At 40.7% G+C, this 21,895-nt stretch overlaps 1 pseudogene; it reads right to left on the minus strand.

Annotated features, from left to right (window-relative positions):
• Positions 1–21,895, minus strand: part of LOC107565559 (NACHT, LRR and PYD domains-containing protein 12-like) — a 168,278-nt pseudogene that overhangs the window by 62,822 nt on the left and 83,561 nt on the right.

A 21,895-nucleotide genomic window follows, 5' to 3' on the forward strand; every position in this document is an offset into this window, starting at 1 on the left:
AACTCTGTTTGGTGATTGGCTCAAACACATTTCTGTTGTTGTTTGTACAGGAGAGGTGCACATATAGAGCTGCTAGATGCTCCTGAATGCTCAGATGAACAAAGCAGAAGACTTTCCCCTGATACAAGCCAAACTCCTCTCTGAAGATCTGAGTGCACAATCCTGAGTACACTGATGCTTCTGTCACATCAATGCCACACTCTCTCAGGTCTTCCTCATAGAAGATCAGGTTGCCTTTCACAAGCTGCTGAAAAGCCAGTTTCCCCAGTTTGAGGATCATGTCTTCATCTGTCACCTTCTTCTCATAGTCCTTCTCACGTTTGATGTTGGTCTGAAGGATCAGGAAGTGTGTGTACATTTGAGAGAGAGTCTTGGGAATCTCTCCACTCTCTGCTCGACTCAACATCTTCTCTAGAACAGCGGCTGAGATCCAGCAGAACACTGGGATGTGGCACATGATGTAGAGGCTCCTCGATGACTTCAGGTGTGAGATGATTGTATTGGCCAGACCCTGATCACTGATTCTCTTCCTGAAGTATTCCTCCTTTTGTGGCTCATTGAAGCCTCGTACCTCTGTCACTCGATGGACACACTCAGAGGGGACGAGATCAGCTGCTGCTGGTCTGGAGGTGATCCAGATGAGAGCAGAGGGAAGCAGATTCCCCACAATGAGGTTCATCAGCAGCTCATCCACTGAGGCTGATTCAGATATATTGCACAGTTTCATTTTACTCTTAAAGTTCAGAGACAGACGACACTCATCCAGACCATCAAAGATAAACAACACTTTATATTCATCACTGGATATTTCCATTTCTTTACTTTCAGGGAAAAACACATGAAGAAGATCTGAAAGACTGAGCGTTTTGTCCTTCATCAGGTTGATTTCTCTGAAAGGAAGTGGAAATATTAGCTGGACATCCACTGAGGCTGATTCAGATATATTGCACAGTTTCATTTTACTCTTAAAGTTCAGAGACAGACGACACTCATCCAGACCATCAAAGATAAACAACACTTTATATTCATCACTGGATATTTCCATTTCTTTACTTTAAAATACTGCATTATTAAATAAGCTAATGAGCACAGTGTCTTTTATGTATTCTGTATCATAATCAAATAATATTTTACAGAAATATTACACCTGAGATCAGTCTTTGTATCTTCACTCTTATAATCTAATGGCTGATTCACAGACGCGTCACTCCTCATAGACACACAGCTGGACTCTGCTTCTGATCTCTTCTGATGAACTGAACTATAACAGAGAGAGAGATTAAAGGGAATCCTTTGAATTACCATATTTAACAAAGTACATCTTCATTTATTATTTAAACAATCACTTTAAAAAGCACTTCAGAATCATTTACACTATTTTATTACAAAAGATGTTAAATATAACTTATTTCACAAATGTGTCTCTCTGTGTAACACTATATATGTTCAAATATCAGCTAAAGATATTTAAAGATAAAGATAACACTATTTTGATAACATAAAATTACATGTTGTAATAATATTTATATAAAAATGTACCTGAGATCAGTATTTGTATCTTCACTCTTAAAATCTATTGGATGTTCCATAGACCAATCACTCCTCACAGACACACAGCTGGGCTCTGCTTCTGATCTCTTCTGCTGAAATGAACTAAAACAAAACGTTTTTTTATGTAAGTATTTTTAATCAAAAACTCTCAATGAGGAGGCTTTTTAAATAAAATCTTCATTTTACCTTAAAAACCTCCAGACACAAAAACACGATGGAGACTCCCATCTACCATCATTCAAGGTGATTTAATACAGTGTTTATTCAAAGTACCTGCATCCTGGAGAAACATCTTCATCTGTGGATGTTTGTGTGTCATCCATGCTGAAACAGAATCTGATCTCCAGCACTGACTCTGAATGGAAATGACAAACAAACACAATAATTCAGCTGAAGGGATCCGGAGAGAAACAGGATCATGACACGCAGTGTTCACTCAGATACACATTGTTAGAGGAAATCTGAATGCGGAAGTTTCCTGTAAGGCAGAGATCTGAGCTCTCAGCACTCACCTTATTCTTATACAGATTCACAGCCTTTCTATGAAGCAGCTACACGTAAAATCATGGCTTAGCTTTTATAAAGGTTCCTATGAAACACTTTAATATTCCGTATAGAATAGACTCTGGCTGTTTAAATGAACAAACATTAACTCTGAACTTTTACTTTCACTTTTTATTTGTGACCAAGCTGCAACCTCCCGCTCTCTCTCGTGAAGCCAACACGGAAGTGACTTAAACTGTAATTCGTCAACTGGCCACTAGAGGCTGGCTGCAAAAGGGAGTCAGTCCCATAGACTCCCCATGTTAAAATGCCCAACTTTACAGCAGAAAGAAACATGTTTACAGCCTGGTTCAAAAAATTATTTTGGTCTATATAGCAAATTTTGCCCTTCATGACAACTGTGAGGGGGGTGAATTTTTTTTATAAGTCATCCATTTAAATTATATTAAGCCCTAAAGTTCAGCATAATTAAGAGCGTGGCCACTTGAGTGACAGGTGGATTGCCACTGCTGCCCCCACCGTCGAGCTAGGTGGGCGTGGTTTCAGCAACCTGCTCCCACCTCTTTGCCCATTTTCGATTATCCGGGAGTGATGCGTGGTGACGCGATGCCAAGATGGCGACGGCCGGCTCTGCCCACTTTGAGTTTCAAAAACGCTCTTCAGGAACCTACGGGTGACATCACGGACACTATGTCCATGTTTTTATACAGTCTATGTTTGTGACATGGACAATGATGGCGTCACTTTACATGTGCGATCTCAAGCCTCATCTGATGTTAAAAATAAACAAATGAAAATTTTGTAACAAAAAAATTAATAAAATTAATTTCTTTATATATATACGTGTGTGTATATATATATATATATATATATATCTATATAAGGTATAAAGTAAACAAATTAGTTGTCATCAGCGCAGAAACCATAATCCACTTACTATACATAATCCATTGCGATTTATTTGTTATTAAATACATTTACGTATCCCCAGATTATAGCGCATAGCATTAGCACAGAATCAGCTGTCCAAAAGAACCAGTTCAGTACAGACGTGTCAGTCAAAGTAGGCAATCTGTTCGGTAGCTTCACGCTGAATCACGCATGCGCAGTATCATCAGCTCATCGGTTCTCAAATAGGACGTGTCAGAAATAAACGGTTCTCGGTTCAGTGTACTGGTGATCAGAAAACCGATGCAACCGGTTCTTGACTCGAGAAAGAGAACCGCTCCAGCAGTGGGCGTGTATGTTCGTTATCCGGCTCGCTGCACACATGCTGCTCTGCTCGTGTTCATCTTCAGTTCCCCTTCAGGAACTCGAGCTGCGTCGGAAACGCTTTGGGAACACCCCCAGCGTGACCATACTCTGAATCACAGTCCAATAGATGGGCGAGACGTCATGGGCGGGTGACGTTGCGACCAGGAAACTATAAAAGCATGTGCAGTGGAACCGGCGTTAGCTTTCTGTCATTCAGCCAGCGCTCTGTGTGTGTGTCAATCGCTATCTGTTTGTGAGTCTTATTTAGTGTTGTTTGTCCACTTATAAGCTCCATTATGCCAAGCTTCAGTAAAAGAAGCATTTGGGCAAGAGCAGACAGCATTCAGACCTCCCTGCCCACTATTCTTCCTATATTTCGGGTGGGGACACACACAGTTTGTGTGTTGTCTGCTTGGGAGCGAAGCATGCAGAGTCAGCTCTCGAGGCGAGCGTTTGTAACTGCCTTGCTTCGCTCTCGGAAAGCGCTCTTTGAGGAGGGACCCTTCACCGGCGTTTCTCGCAGCACCAGCCCCGCTTTCGCCGAGGCGGACCGGCGGCTGTGCTCATGGGGTTCGCATATGGATCCGGTGGAGGGAATGTAGACGGGCGAGTCCCTATCTCCTTCCTCACCTACCAGATCCAGCACCCGCTCTCGGGGTTCGGAAGCCCACGCTGCGGTTTTTTCCCCCCGGTGAGAGGGCTCGACGCTCCGCCTGTCTTCCCCTGAGGAGGTTGATATGGAGGGCGTCGATGAGCTCGCCAGTTGCACAAGCATCAGTTAGACAAGATCAGTTACACAAGCAAATTATGCCTAATATTATAAGAAGTAGCTTTACTGTGGAGCGGAGCTCGCACAGTCAGTTCTCGGGAAAAAGAGAGGGGCTGATTTTGCTTTACCCATGCACAAGCATTATGTCTGGGGAGCGGAGCTCGCGCAATCAGCTCTCGGAAATAAGGGGCTGATTGTGCTTCTCCCCGCTGAATGCTCCGCTCATGCCGGGAATGCTCCGAGGATTGTGTCTGTGCTTGTGAGCTCGCGGTTTGGTCCCGCTGTTGCTGAGGCAGCGGCGATTCAGATCGCGGGGATCGCACATGGATCTAGCGGATGGGTTTGGAGACGGCTCGCCCTTTCTCCGCCTGCACTCCCTAGATCCAGCGCTCTCTCTCGAGGCTCAGAAGCCCGCGCTGTGGTTTCTTCCCCATCTGAGTGAGATCTCTGCTGCTGCAACTATTTTTCTCCAAGGAGATTGATATTGTTTGTGTGACCAAGCAGCTTGCGCGCTGCCGAGGCAATGCATGTATTACATAATTTCCAGTTTTTGATGTGAATCTTACCACACCAGACCGTGTTTACTCGTCTGGTTGTTTGATTGCATTTAATTCTGATGAATAAAATGAAGTATTTATCTGACTATTAGAAGTTAGATATACAGGGGCTCTTGGAATAAAAATTTCTCGAGTAAGAGCACGTGTTTACTTCTCTTCCTCTGAGGAGGTTGAGGTGGTCAGCAGGGGCTGCTGGGCAGGAGCAGCCCCAATCAACCATGTTCCAGCTCCTCATATAGGGAGCGTCACTTCTCGCACTCCACAGAATTTAGAGTCAGAGTGGCGCTCCCGGGCCGAAGGCTTCTAGCGGAAGGCGAATCTGTGGACCGTCATTCCCACTGGAAAGTCTTCAGCTAAAATTTCCTGATGCCTAAGGCCAAGGACTTCTGAGGGCCGGCCCCCTCTGGGGAAGAGCGGTGTACACCTCATTATACGGTGGCCGTCTCTCCTCAGTGCTCTCAGGAGATCGATCTGCCAAACCTGCCACCTACGGTGCTTCAGGGCGCAGCGGTCTTCGGAGAGCGCTTCTCTCAGTCTCCGCCCGGAAACGTAGCGGTACTAAGAGGCTCGCTACCTCTTCTGAGGTTTCTAGAGCAGCTAGTTCGGCCGGTTCGCCGCTTCAGGGCACCGACCTAGCTGACACCGGCTGATTACACCAGAGATCTCATTATTCATTATCTCAGTCTCGAGAGACTGATTCCCTTAGTAGACCTTTTTGGCAGCGTGTAAACTTCTGCCAAATGTGTCTCAGTGGGTCCTGCACACTGTAGAAGAGGCTACCGAATCAGTTCAGTTCTTCTCCGCCTCGTTGCAACGGGGTCATTCCCACCCTGGTGGGCCCCGAACAGGCTCTGGTAATGGAACAAGAAGTTAACACTCTCTTGAGGAAGGAGGCTATCGAGGTGGTCCCTTCTCTCGACAGACAGTTTGGGTTCTATAGCCGGTAATTAATCGTCCCAAAGAAGGATGGAAGTTCCTGAGGTTTGCTTTTGGGTGCAAAAGCTTACTGGGTTCTTCCGTCGGCCTTGCACTCTCACCTCGCACTTTCACAAGGTGTGTGGATGCTGCTCTGGCTCCGCTGTGACTCCAGGGCATCCACATACTCAACCACATCGATGATTGGTTGATATTAGCTCAATCTGAGTAGATGGCGGTTCGGCATCAAGATGTCATTCACGCTTACTTGTAAGAGCTGGGGTATAGACTTAACGCCAAGAAAAGTATGCATTCTCCAGTAAAGAGAACCACTTATCTGGTTGTGGTGTGGGATTCGACCACGATGCAGGCACATCTGTCTCCTGCTCGGTTTGAGTCGATCCTCACTGCAGTCACAAGAGTGAGAGAAGGCCGGTCACTCACTGTCAGCAGTTACAGAAACTGCTGGGTCAGATAGGAGCTGGGACCACACAAGGATCTGGTGCGCCTGCCTGCATTTCTGAGCGCTCTCTCTGATTACCCGTGTTATGGTTTTGATCTTGTGCCTGGTTTCCTGGATTTCCCTGTTGGCCTGTGTTTTGGACTCTGTTGTGTGGATTGTTTGACCCTTTGCCTGGTATTTGTGATTTATGATTGTGGATAACCCTTATTAAAGCTGGGTTTGGATCTTCAACCCAAGTCTTGGAACAGTTCGTAACACATATACACTTTATTTAATTTTCAAAATAATATGTTATTTATTATTTTACATTATTGTTCAAATCATCCCAGCGGCCAGATTGGACATCTGATGTACATTGTAAGGAATTTTAACTCAGTTGTAAGGGAACTAATTATTATTATTGATTCAGGTTTTGATAGGACTCTGATTTTAAGAGCCTAATTCAACCTGATTCGAATTGATTCTAAATTTGATAGTTTACACTCTATCAGCTACCCGGCCAGCGAGAAGTTGATGTCAGTGTATATTACCAATTGAATATGTAATTTTTGTATTGACGTCGGAATGACGTCCCTTGGGACACCCCTCGTTGAATTGGTTGGTCTGTGATGAAGCAGGGCTTGAGCAGTTCTGCTGACAGTCTTAGTTTGCACGACTTTAAGTTCTTTGAAGATTTCAACGAAGTATCACTGAAGTGTTTGAGTTTGAGATGTGGTAGTCGCTCTGATGGTAAGCGCGTGAGCGTACCATCGAGCTTGCAAGGCGGAGCGTGCATACATTAACCAGAGGCTCTCATTTATATGTGGACACCTATAATAATATGTTGATACGTCTATAAAGTCTCTTAAATGCAAATATTGTACATACTATTAAAGTTTACTTCATTTCAACCTTCTGCATTTCTCGTTTCCATTCGTTCAAGATTAAACTTCACATATTACACACATTTTAATATCCTAATTTTCTAAAAAGGGGTAATAAACACTGCTTAACGTTGCACCGATTAAATGAACACATCAAGTATATATATCTAAGACATACAACATATTATTTGTGACTCTATGCTCTGATATTTTTATACTTTCAATGATTAGCAACGATTGTCAAAGAAATCTTGTCTCTTTCCTTTGGAATGCAGGGGGAAAAGGGAAGGGTCCTGCGGTCATTCTCAGGTCAGATCTGAGAGTCTGCTGGAGAATCTCCTGCTGGACAGGGAGCTATAAAATTGTCTCTTTTGTTGATCGGATTTTAGCAATTTATGCGTCCAATGGTCATGAGGTCCGTGCGATTCTGTGCGGGGCTCTGTTTAGGTACCAGGTTCTTTGTTCTTTGGTCCATTAGATGTTTTATTGATGCTGAAACCAGTCACGAAACCTACTGACCTTCTGTAGCTTAAATGGGTCCAGATGGGAGGGGTCAGTTCTTGTTGTCTTAGTATTGTGTCGACATGGAGGTGGCCTGGAAAATCATTAGCTCAGTGTTTTCTTTGTAAAGATAAGCAGAGCGAGACAGGAACTCATTGGAGAAAGTTGCCGCCTGGCTGGTCACAGTTCATGCTTTTATGACTCTCATCTGGTTTGTGTGATGTTCGGAAATGCCTTACAACATTGTAGAAAATATCTAGTGAATCCAAAATGATTCTGCACTCAGTTTCATGGGCCATTACCTATAAAACAAGAGAGTGAAAGATGATACACATGACAGTGTAATGCTGTGTGTCTCTGTGTCTTCAGTCTCTGGTGATTGTGTGACTGTGACGTCTCTGTTGCAGCTCCTTATTCACCATCAGCTGATCCTGAGGAAACTGGACGTCTAAATACTGAGAGCCCTACAATAAAACACACAGTCACATATGAGTATGAGACATTACTGCCGTCACATCACATCAGCAGATCCATTTCAGAAAAAACACAGTATATTCATATTACAGCCGGAGATATGAATGAACAACTGATCATAGATTAATAACACTAAATGATCAACAACTCTCTCTTTATCACTTGCACACAGAGATGAAAAATATAAATATATTTATAGATCATCACATAATTAAACACAGTTTAAAGTACAGAGACTAAAGTGGAGCTGAATTATTATCTTATATTCTCCAATTACACACATATGAGGACTGTTACTACACTTTGGCCATTTTAAAAGATGTAAATAATAATATACTCACATTAGTATAATCTCTCCAGTTTATAATGTGGATCATCTATCAGATCAGAGAGTAACGTCACTCCTGATTTTCCTAGTTTATTCCCAGTCAGATCCAGTTCTCTCAGGTGTGAGGAGTTTGATCTCAGAGCTGAAGCCAGAGCAGCACAACCTTCATCTGTGATGCCACAATCCCTCAACCTGTAGAGAACAATGACACAATGTGAATTGTAGTTCAAGTGTCTGTAGTTTGTTATTGACTCTGGTCTCAGAGCAGGAGAGGAGATATAATGACAAGCATTGCCACAAACTGCTGCTGACAGAATGAGATTTATGCATGTTGATGCTCAATGGTGCTGTTTGAAACTGTCATGTGCTTCAGAATTGAAAAGATACACACAACTGAATGTGAGATATTGATTCATAGTGATACAAGGACGGATCTGTCTGGAGAAACAGTCACTTGCCCCTCTAATAAACACCTACAGGAGGACATTTGCTTCACAGGAGCCATGTGTTCCCCATTACATCTAATTTATTAACTCTTATGATCAAACACACCATTGTGTCATGATTGGCAGCTTATAAATGGAACAGAAATCCCTAAATCACTAGGGCTGTCCTCGACTAAAGATTTTCTGGTCGACTAGTAGTCGTCCATTTTAAGCATTAGTCGACTAATCACACGTATATCAATAAACCCCTTAAATCATGCTAATGAACCTTTAATTGCCTACATAGCCTAAAAAACATTCAAGTGCACGCATAAAACTTGCCACAGCACACCGGCAGAAGTAATGATAATGCATGTGTCAGGGAAAAACAATAAGGTTAAACTGCATTAACATTTTAATAACCTATTGATAAACTAGTGTTTTCTGTGATTTCGGCTTAAGAGAAGAATTAGGCAACACTGACTCATCATCTCCACAGTAGTGAATGCGCCTGCATGCAAGTTTCATATGGATGACATAATCTGAGAATATTAGTTTTTTCAGATTTAAATTGTTTTATTTGAAAGTAGACATTTCACTCTCCATAGATATATTTTTCATGTCTGTAAAGCAAGTATACACACGCTCAAGTTCACAGAGGCCGAGACGGCAGAAAGTGCATCCTCTTTGCTTTCATTATTATACAAAAGTGCAATGTTTTGTTGTAATAGTAAGTGCTGGGTGTAATGCGTTACTGTAATTATATTACTTATCCACTGAAAAAAGTAAAGTAAGGGATTACTGTTCATTTTTAGGTAATTTAATTACAGTTATTTATAAAGTATTTACAGTTCTAAAATAAATATTTAATTTGAAATCTAAATTTATCGTCTAAAGGTAAAATTGAATGCAACGTCTTTAACCCTCTGCGAGTCGGTACGTTCACTTGCAATTTTTCCTGGAAAGAGAGAAAAGGACCTAAAATACCCAGATACATATAAGACTAAAATCAACAGAATCTATAAAAGGTATACTTTTATTTGTGTACACTGACAATAACAACAAAACATTGTGCTTTTGCAAAATATAGCCTACAAAACTGTTACGGGGCTGACAAGACTTGAGACGTGCGGATCCATGTGCAAGCTAATTATTAGCAGAAGACAAAGACGTGGTCATAGAACAGCCATGGGTCAGATAATGGCAGACAGGTATATGGCGGGCAAGACACAAGAAGAAACCTAAGGCTAGTGGAGGTCAACGATCGGGTAACAGAATCAAAGGGGCGAGACTTGAGGGATAAGTCCAGGTACAAGGCAAGGTCCAGGCAGGGGCAACCAGTATCAAAATAGGGCAAAATGAGAGGAGGAATCCGAGAGACACAGGCGAAGATCAAGATACGAGAACACAGACAAGGCAAGACTAAGGTGAGGCTATGACAAACTAAACAGGCTCCGTAGTGTAGCTATCGCTAGGGGAGTGATATCCGCTAAACAATAATCAGCAGTGGGAAGGGATCAGAGTGAGTGTTAAATAGGGGATGTGTGATTGATTACAGCTGTGTGCAATCAGTGCTGTGTGCAATCAACTGTGTGTGTATCATCAGTGCAGTGGATGATGGGATATGTAGTCCGGGGTGATATGCAACAGTGTGTAGTGCGAGAGTCAATGAAATGGAAAGAACTTGAAGTATTTACTTTTAAATGAACCAATTCAAATAAAAAACGAATATTCTCTAATTATGTAATAAAACTAAAGCGAGGTACAGTCTTTCCCGTCTCAGAGCTCATTATGTGTACTTGTTAAAATTACAAATGACTTGCTCCTTGCATCAGACCAAGGCTGCATCTCATTGCTAGTTTGACTTGATCTTAGTGCTGTGGTTGACACTATAGATCATGACATACTCATAGATAGATTACAAAACTATACAGGTATTCAAGGGCAGGCTTTAAGATGGTTTAGATCCTGCCTGTCCGATCGCTAGCACTATTTAAATGTGGAGTCATCTCAATTATCACCAGTAAAATATGGAGTGCCACAAGGATCTGTCCTAGGTCCTCTGCTATTTTCGATATACATGTTGCCACTTGGTAATATTATTAGGAAATACGGGATTAGTTTCCACTGTTATGCCGATGATACTCAACTATATATCTCAACAAGACCAGATGAAACTTCTAAATTATCTAAGCTAACAGAGAGTGTTAAAAATTTAAAAGAATGGATGACCAATAATTTTCTCCTATTAAATTCGGTTAAGACAGAGATATTACTTATTGGACCAAAAGACAGTACACCGAATCTCGTGGATTACAATTTGCAACTAGACGGATGTACTGTTACTTCCTCTCCAGTCAAAAATCAGGGTTTTATATTAGATAGCAACTTGTCTTTTGAAAATCATATTTCCCATGTTACTAAAACAGCATTTCTTCCATCTTAGAAACATTGCCAAGTTACGAAACATGTTACCTGTTTCTGATGCAGAAAAGCTAGTTCATGCATTCATGACCTCTAGACTGGACTATTGTAATGCACTGCTAGGTGGTTGTCCTGCATCTTCAATAAACAAGCTACAGGTAGTCCAAAATGCAGTGGCTAGATTCCTTACCAGGTAAAGAAAATATGATCACATTACCCCAATTTTACAGTCTCTGCACTAGCTACCTATTAAGTTCCATATCAGTTACAAAATATTATTACTTGCCTATAAGGCCCTTAATGGGTTAGCTCCTGCATACCTAACTAGTCTTCTACCACGCTACAATCCATCACGCTCCCTAAGGTCGCAAAATTCTGGACTTTTGGTAGTACCTAGGATAACAAAGTCCACTAGAGGAGGTATAGCTTTTTTGCATTTGGCTCCCAAACTCTGGAATAGCCTTCCTGATAACGTTCGGGGTTCAGACACACTCTCCCTGTTTAAATCTAGATTAAAGACACATCTCTTTGGCCAAGCATTCAAATAATGCATCTCATAATCTTGTACTGCAGTTATATCTGATCAAATGCACATTAGTACTCTTTAGCTTGGGTTGAACAAATATATTTTGCTTGGTTGGAACAGCAGCTACGCTAATTATGTCTCTATTTGTTTCTCTGTTTCTGCTGGGATTAACATCCCGTGGTAACTAGGATTTACACAAGCTTCAGTCTGGATCCAGAACACCTGAGAAGAGATGATGCAACCCCTCAGAGGACCTCAGATGATGCCAACCCTGAAACAACATACAGAACTACCACATTTTGCTATAAGTTTGATTGCATCATATAATAATTGCTGTTAATAGTGTTCATCGTCTGTTTTATTACGTCTTAAATTGATTTTTCCATACATTTCTGCCATATGTACATTAACTGACAGTCACCACTGATAAGCTACCACTAAATATTGTAGAAACTTAATTTGTTGTAAAGTTGCTTTGCAACGATTTGTATTGTGAAAAGCGCTATACAAATAAACTTGAATTGAATGAACTGAAAGAAACTTACACTGACATACCTTAAAATATGTCAGTTCCATTGTTTTATCTCAAGATGCACCAGTAATGTTCTCTTCTGGCACATTCATAAAAGTTACTTAAAACATTACTCTTCTTAAGCTTTTTTTATTATTCAGATATTTTGTAGAGTAATTCTATTTGTTAACCACATTTTTTATTAAAATGCTTTTAAGTATTACGGTTGTTTTAAAGCTAAAAGGCTAAACTATTCCATGTTTAACTCAAACTGAAAGAATTAAGAGTTTCATTTCTATGCATAAAGATTTATAGGGATTTTATGAAGTAATTAATAATTCAGATAATTAAGTTACTTATTGAGTAATTAAGTTACTTTTCAGACAGAGTAATTAGAGAAGTAATTTAAATACAATATTGACAATGTAATTAGTAATTCATAATTAATTACGTTTTAAAAGTAACTTACCCAACACTGGTTATAGTGAGTGCACACAAATAAACGTAGAGGCTTTACAGATTCGAAAGATGTATTACTCTTATCTCTATGACAAAAAGGACAGAGTATTTTAAGAGCAAGTGACTGCACCGGCGCCTCCATCTGTCATGCAGTGACAGATAGTCGACTAACTATAAATCACAAATTAGTATCTGAACATTTAGGTTAAATCTTTATGACATCTGTGAGAACACAATGAGCTCATGGGATTTCAGAAAAAGTGGAAAATAAGAGGAAAATAAACTCTTACACAGAGATGAGCAGGTGAAGAAGTATTAATCAAACTAGCAGAATTAAGCAACTGAAGCTCCAGTAAGTGTTTGTTGGTCAAAAACAGGAGCAGCAGCTCATGTGATGTGATGAAGATGAATGAAATGAACTTCATCTTCAATCATCAGAGTCAGTTGTGCTGAGATTTAGTGTGTTAGTGAACATTTATTTTACAAGCTTTAGTCTTAGAATTTACATTAAAGGACAAAGACATGAGACTATTAGAGAGATGATCTTACCGCAGTTTCTCCAGTTTACAATGAGGATCCTCCAGTCCAGTACAGAGACGATTCACACCCAAATCTCCTATTTTATTCCCAATCAGATCCAGTTCTCTCAGGTGTGAGGGGTTTGATCTCAGAGCTGAAGCCAGAGCAGCACAACTTTCATCTGTGACGCCACAATAATTCAAGCTGTAGAGAACAATGACACACTCTTCACTCTCTCAGATCAGATCAGTTTAGTCAGTATTTTTAAACAAATTGTCTGTCTTATGAAGACATTCATACAAATCTGTTTAATCACACTATTCATTACAGAGCTGCGTTTTATACTGTTATTTTGATCTGTATGGAGTAGTGGTGTGTGTGCGTGTGTGTGTGTGTGTTTATCCTCCATCACCCAAGGATAGCAAAGATTAAGATCACTTACACTGTGAGATATTATTTATACTTAGTGTAAATTGTGGCAGATAGTACTTATACCTCAGTGTATTCCAGTGCTTTACAAAACAGTAGATAAGAACATATTTTTTTGTATATGATTCTATTGATTATAAACAGATGCTGCCTTATAGTGTCCTTACTTGTGTCTATTCCTAAAGCCACTCCTACACCTGCTCCTAATCATATGAGAACAATATGAGCTGCATGTGGTTGATTCACCAGCCCATCTGATCAACGTGAGGACACCACATACAATTTAAATTATAGGCCTGTTAAATGCCTGTTAGCCATTTAAAGGTTTTGCTAATGCAAAAACAGGTTTAACATGAACACAGAAGTCCACACATGTACAAGAAACAAAGTCACACAATGTTTTACTTTCTCTACCTTGATTGACAGTTGTCTCATCCAATCAGTAGTAAGTATTCTTTTCACAAATGATACCTAATTGTTACATTTTGTAACTTTTTCTGACTTTCTTTGGGTGATTTGTTTTTCACTTCACATACTTTACAGTGTGTCAAATATAATCTTACCACAGTATCTCCAGTTTAGAATTTCCTAGTTTATTCCCAGTCAGATTCATTTGTCGCAGGTGTGAGGGGTTTGATCTCAGAGCTGAAGCCAGAGCAGCACAATCTTCATCTGTGATGCCACAATCACTCAACCTGTAGAGAACAATGACACACTCTTCACTTTCTCATATCAAATCAGATCAGTTTATATGAAGGTAAAAGAGTAGCATAACTCGACAGCTAGCTGATTTGAATTTGAGAACTTGTCATAATAACATTCATATTTGTAAGTTAAAATGTAAACTCACAGTTCTGATGTGAAAAGCTTAAAATCTTAGCGTTTGACATTTCCTACTCCTTTTGCGATATTCCTGTTGCAAAACACACTTGTGCGCTTGTAAATTCTTCTTGCATAATTGTCTTCTTGCATTATTGACAAACTACTTTTCTGTTTGACACTGAAAAGCTGCTTTGACAAAAAATATTGTATAAAGTGCTATACAAATAAAAGTGACTTGACTTGACTTGACTTAAATGCAGATGCGTGAGAGCAGAACTGGGGTCGGGGCTGGGATGGGAATAAAGCCATTTTATTGGTCGATGCCTGACCAGTAAAATTGGATGGTTTCTTTGAGTGATCACGTCACACACAGCAGCAGCCCCTAGTTTGCCATTTTTGAAGGAAAGCCAGCTTTGGGAAAGCAACGGTACGGCAGAAGACTGCGGAAGCTACAGCCTCACCTAACAACACAGAAGACACGGTAAGCTGTGGTGGACAACAGACTCTCCTCACTCAGCGGACGATTCACTGTCCTTCCAGCTCCCACAGCAGACGACACACTCTGCTGTAATGTAATGGTCAGTTTCATACAGTAATGTCCCTTCTGTATATGTAATTCTTTTTCATAAACAAATAGTCTGTATCAACACTTCCCAGTTCTTATGGGAAAAAATACATTAAAAAAATGTTAATACAATGCTGTTTTAAATTAACATAAAATAAATAAGAAATAAATGTAAAATTGAATTAGTAAGTTCTTCAGTATTTCTTCACTATACCCTATAGATGAGACATTATAATATTAGACTGTGAAATATTAAGATTATTAAATTTGGCAGCTCTTTTTAAAGTTTTCAATAAAAACTGTTTGACTGGAAGCAAAGTTGCCAGTTGTGTGATGTCTTAATTTAGTGAATAAAGCATGCTGACAACACATGATATAAACTGCACAAATGTATCTCTGACCTGATAAAAATTTTGTCACCTATGCTGTTCTGTTGTCCTCTGTTCCTTGTATACATATCAAAGTAGACTTGAGGTAAAAGATCATGCAAGAACGTCTCGGGTTACTTGACTGTAACACTGTTCCCTGAAAAAGTGGGAAAGAGATGCTGCGTTTCGATAACGCAATAAACATTCTTTGTTCGACTGGTTGTGAAGCATGTGTGTCAAACACGCCAAGAATTGGCTTAAATAACCTTGGTAGGTGACGTCATTTGATTACATGCACCAGCGGGGTTATAAATAGACGTGAAAAGGACACACCTTCAGATTACACCTTTGTCTGAAAGGACGTCCAGGCTTGCCTACAGTGTGGCATAGAGGCGCAGCATCTCGTTTCCGCTTTTTCAAGGAACAGGGTTACAGTCAAGTAACACAAGACGTTCCCTATCAAAACCTACATGGTTGAATGGGCTCTAACTCCTAGAGGCGAAGCTTGACCATGTGCCTCGTAAGGCTAAGGCAATAGCATCCCTCACCCAATGTGACATTGTTTGTCTAATTGCAGCCGCCCCCAGGTTGCGGCCCCCATAGCAAATTGCTCCAACTTACGCCACTGAAGAGCACATACTGGACACAGTAGGTGAAGTCTTTCTTGCTCCGGTGTCATGAACAGCGGATGGCAGAAGGCTTCAAGAACGACAGGATGTATGGTCAAGAATGAAACTTTGGGAAGATAATTAGGGTGAGGATGCAAAATAGCTTTGACCAGCTCAGGGGCAAAATCTAAGCAGGTTGGCGAGACTGAAAGAGCCTGCAAATCTCAATGTGACGAGGGGGGCGGGGCCGAGAGCCGTGGGAACGGAGCGAGGCCGGTGGAATAATTGATAATGAGCGACACCTGCACCAGTCTGGAAGCAAAGTTGCCAGTTGTGTGATGTCTTAATTTAGTGAATAAAGCATGCTGATGACACATGATATAAACTGCACAAATGTATCTCTGACCTGATAAAAATTTTGTCACCTATGCTGTTCTGTTGTCCTCTGTTCCTTGTATACTTATCAAAGTAGACTTGAGGTAAAAGATCATGCAAGAACGTCTCGGGTTACTTGACTGTAACACTGTTCCCTGAAAAAGTGGGAAAGAGATGCTGCGTTTCGATAACGCAATAAACATTCTTTGTTCGACTGGTTGTGAAGCATGTGTGTCAAACACGCCAAGAATTGGCTTAAATAACCTTGGTAGGTGACGTCATTTGATTACATGCACCAGCGGGGTTATAAATAGACGTGAAAAGGACACACCTTCAGATTACACCTTTGTCTGAAAGGACGTCCAGGCTTGCCTACAGTGTGGCATAGAGGCGCAGCATCTCGTTTCCGCTTTTTCAAGGAACAGGGTTACAGTCAAGTAACACAAGACGTTCCCTATCAAAAGCTACATGGTTGAATGGGCTCTAACTCCTAGAGGCGAAGCTTGACCATGTGCCTCGTAAGGCTAAGGCAATAGCATCCCTCACCCAATGTGACATTGTTTGTCTAATTGCAGCCGCCCCCAGGTTGCGGCCCCCATAGCAAATTGCTCCAACTTACGCCACTGTAGAGCACATACTGGACACAGTAGGTGAAGTCTTTCTTGCTCCGGTGTCATGAACAGCGGATGGCAGAAGGCTTCAAGAACGACAGGATGTATGGTCAAGAATGAAACTTTGGGAAGATAATTAGGGTGAGGATGCAAAATAGCTTTGACCAGCTCAGGGGCAAAATCTAAGCAGGTTGGCGAGACTGAAAGAGCCTGCAAATCTCAATGTGACGAGGGGGGCGGGGCCGAGAGCCGTGGGAACGGAGCGAGGCCGGTGGAATAATTGATAATGAGCGACACCTGCACCAGTCTCGAGTCTCACGGAGGAGCTCCGGAAGGATAAAAAGGAATGATGACAGGGAAAGACGAGAGAGGACCAGGCCTGGAGTTTATTTTGTGTTTTGGTTTTGTTTGTGTGCGACAGTCGTCCGCGAGGGGCTGTCGCGCTGTTTTGAGTTTATTTTATTATTAAAGTTTTCTTTGAGCTTTCGCCGGTTCCCGCCTCCTTCTTCCCGACCTACAAACGTTGTTACACTCAAATTCTCTTCAGAGAAGTAATGGCCATGAGAAAAAACATCTTAAGAGTCAGAAGCTTGACAGGTGTTGACTCTAGTGGTTCGAAAGGGGTCCCAACCAGACCTTCGAGCACTATAGCCAAGTCCCACGAAGGGATTGTTGCTCTGATGGGCGGCCTCAACCGCTTTGCTCCACGAATGAAGCAGGCGACTAGAGGGTGCTTTCCCACAGGATACCCCATAAATTAAAGCATGGCAAGCCAAAATAAAGGCCACATAGACCCTGAGAGTACCAGGACATATACTTGAGGACAGTTTTTCTTGCAGGAACTCCAGCACTGAAACAACTTGGCAGTGAAATTAGTCTGCATGGTGTGTCATACACAAACTTTTGAAAATGCACCATTTGAGGTCATAACTTCTTCTAGAGGAGGGAGCCCTAACACTTAGAATAGTTTGTACTACGTCGGCTGGAAGCCCATTATCTCTTAGTTGGTCCCCCTCAGGGGCCAGACATGAAGGTTCCAGAGCTTGGGCCGGGGATGATATACTGTCCCCTATGCCTGAGATAAAGATCTCTCCTGACCAAAATCGCCCATGGCGAGCTGTCGAGGAGGGATATTAGATCTGAGAACCACACTCTGGTCGGCCAACGGGACGCTATCAGTAAGAGGTGAGACCCTAGTTGACGGACCTTGGCCAGGACTCCCGGGAGCAGAGCGATGACAATCCGGTCATTATTCGTAACATGCTTGTTCTTAAAGCTGTAGTTGAATCGGAAACATGTTTTTCTTAAGTCTATCTGGTGTTATTGAGAACATGTTGCTTAAGCTTTTAAGGTATTGACAACATACTCATTAGGTAATCAGTTAAAGGCAACATGATTGTTGCTACAGGTTATGCGGGTTTTGCAACATACTTGTTTTGGTCATTTGGCAAAGGGCAACATGCTTGTTGCTTAAGGCTTTGAGATTTTGCTATCAGTTTGTGTTGGGGGATATCAGCATATGGTTTTGTTTTGGGGGGTTATCGCTGCTCTCTCGGCTCTCATCCATGCTAGGCTGCATGGAGGCGCAGGGAGTTCTTGCCCAGAACGGAACAATACCCCCAATCCAAATGGTATGCTAATTGTCAATCATCTTTGATGATAGAGGTTCTGACAGAACCTTTAATTACATACCCCTCTTCTGAATATTTGATCTTGCATTTAATAATTTCACTAATACAGTATATATATATATATATATATATATATATATATATCATTGCTCTAATTCCTATTTCTTTGTGTACCTGGATGCTTTGTGGTATTTAGTAGAGGTCATTGATTAGAAATAACAGATAAAAGATTATCGGTGGCCTAACTTGACATAGTAAAGGTATTTTCTAACAGGAGTAATCCCAATAACAGTGACTGTCTGCCCCAAATACGTTTTTACCAGTTTGTGCTCGAACCAATTAGTAATAGACAAACATAATACCATAATTATTATTTTATTTCATTAGCGTTTACTGTGGAAAAAAACCCAGGGCCCCATTCCTTTGTGGCATTTATAAAAATAGTTCATCTACATATCATAGCCATCATAGGGACAGGGGGTTACACGGCGATTTTGCGAGCACTGCACACCTTTATCAATACCAAATACTATTAAAGACAACTACATTTTTATATAAAATGTTATCTATTGAACAATAATATTTAATAAAGAACAACAACAACAGCCATCGTAAAAATTCCTAAGCAATTCAGTCAAAAGTACAAAGGCAGTGCATTGATAAACGGCATTAAAGTTACATAAAATATAAAGTTATGAGACATCAGCCAAAACTATTTGCTCTGGAACAAATAATAGATTAGTGAGACCAAAGACTGCCCGTTAGAATTACCCAAAATGAATTATACCTTTAACCACTATAAAGATATCAGAGCCAGTGGCAAGTTCCAGAAGATCTGGCCGAGGTGAGGCTGCTCTCGGCGGGTTCATGAGTGCTGAACGGCCGCTGACACCCTGGAGCTCACATCTCCCAAAACATCGAAGCAGATTTCCAAATAGACGTTGTCTTTATTAACAAGCCACATATTTTAAGTCTAAACAACGACATTCTTGTATAAAAAGCTCTTAAATCTAAATTCCATAAGGGTTACACAAACACAGTATTATTTTTTAAATGATAGTGGATTTGGGCGTCCGCCATAACACTCGCTGTGAGAAATACTGCAAACGGTGTGATACAAATGGTGAAACAGTTCGCGTGTGATATTTGGTGAATATCTATCTTCTCAGCCAATCAAATTTGAGGACCTGATTATTAATAAAATATTGATTATTGTTTGTGTACACATTGAAAGATTCAGCTTTTCACATCAAAACTGTGATTGTAAATTTCAACTTTCAACAAATACGAATATTACCATGACAAGTTCTCAAATTCAAATCAGCTCGCTCTCAAGCTTTACTACTCTTTTACTTTCATAAATTTAGCAGTGAATCAATTATTAAAGAGAAAGTACAAACTTAAAGCACAAATCAACATGTTTGATGGATCATTGGATTGAGATCCAAAATTTCACAGAGCACAAAACATGATCATAAATCATCTAAAGTCTCATTCAGGCAGGATAAATCATATTACCTCATTGCACCAACTGTCTGCATTTTATTAAAAAAATGTATGTCTCATACAAAATCTGTTTTAAAAAAATGACACTATTCGCTACCTGAGTTTTACTGTTCTTTAGATCTGTACTCATATGTATGCAGCAGTGATTTGTGTGATTTTACACAATTAAAACAATATTTTAAAGAATCACTGACTGTGTTGAGCTCGAGTCTGTTTAAAGTCAAGAGACTGAAATGTTGATTGTGTGTGAAAGTGTGTATTTCAGTGCCACACTCAGTCCTGCAGTATCATGTTACTGAGGAGCAGCTCATGTGTTCAATCATGTACAGCTCAATCAGCTGAACTCACAGCAGCAGAAAGAAACTCAACACTTCAAACTTACTTTGCATTGTGTTTCATGTGTGAGAGTCAAATATCATCTTACCACAGTTTCTCCAGTTTACAGTGAGGATCCTCCAGTCCAGCAGAGAGCAGCTTGACTCCAGAATCTCCCAGTTTATTCAGAGACAGACTCAGTTCTCTCAGGTGTGAGGGGTTTGATCTCAGAGCTGAAGCAAGAGCAGCGCAACCTTCATCTGTGACGCCACAATCACTCAACCTGTAGAGAACAATGACACTCTTCACTCTCTCAGATCAGATCAGTTTAGCACTGAATCCATTATTAAAAATAAAGCACAAACTTAAAACACAAATCAACATGTTTGATGGATCATTGGTCTGAGAGCTAAAATATCAGAGAACAAAAACATGAGTCTCAATTCAAGAAAGATAAATAATATTACTTTGCTTTTTTTTTTTCAAAGACATTTTTTATTATTGACAAACCCGAATAATTGATTCATATGCCACTTATCTGACTCTGAATCTCACGCTGTCACTGATTTTATATAAAACCACTGACCACTAAACTCTGGACAACATCTGTAGCACTCTTTGATTTTCTTAATGTTTTAACAGTGAAGTAATTGTTCTCAGTGATACTTACTGAACTGATCGGGATTCTTTAATCACAGGCAGCAGCTTCTGAAAAACTTTCAGTCTGCTGATTTCATTGTTTCCACCAACAAATTTATTCATATCAAAATCATCCAGCTTTTTCTCTGATGTCAACAACACAAAACTACAGCTGACCACTGAGATGAAGAGAGTTTGGTTTCCTTTATTCTTCCAGATTTCAGATACTGTTGTATTTTCTCCACTAGTGAACGATCACCCAGTTCATTCAGACAGTGGAACAGATTGATGGATTTCTCTGGAGAGTCAATGGTCCTGATCTTCTTCTTGATGTACTCAACTATTTTCTCATTGCTGTCAGAGCTGCTTCTTTTCAGGGTCATTATTCGTTGTAGTAGAATCTGATGAGACTCCACTGACAAACCCAGAAGGAACCGCAGGAAAAGATCCAGATGTCCATTTTTACTCAGTAGAGCATCTTTCACAGCTCTCTGATGCAGCTTAGATAATGAAACACGTTCTGATAAATTGAGTTGAAACCAGTCCTGAACTTTAGACCATAAACTCTTTTTGGTGATTGGCTCAAACACATTTCTGTTGTGGTTTGTACAGGATAGGTGCACATATAGAGCTGCTAGATGTTCCTGAATGCTCAGATGAACAAAGCAGAAGACTTTCCCCTGATACAAGCCCAACTCCTCTCTGAAGATCTGAGTGCACAATCCTGAGTACACTGATGCTTCTGTCACATCAATGCCACACTCTCTCAGGTCTTCCTCATAGAAGATCAGGTTGCCTTTCACAAGCTGCTGAAAAGCCAGTTTCCCCAGTTTGAGGATCATGTCTTCATCTGTCACCTTCTTCTCATAGTCCTTCTCACGTTTGATGTTGGTCTGAAGGATCAGGAAGTGTGTGTACATTTGAGTGAGAGTCTTGGGAATCTCTCCACTCTCTGCTGGACTCAACATCTTCTCGAGAACAGC

The sequence above is a fragment of the Sinocyclocheilus grahami genome, unplaced genomic scaffold (genome assembly GCF_001515645.1).
Source record: "Sinocyclocheilus grahami isolate Dianchi unplaced genomic scaffold, SAMN03320097.WGS_v1.1 scaffold1008.1, whole genome shotgun sequence".
NCBI classification, from domain to species: domain Eukaryota; kingdom Metazoa; phylum Chordata; class Actinopteri; order Cypriniformes; family Cyprinidae; genus Sinocyclocheilus; species Sinocyclocheilus grahami.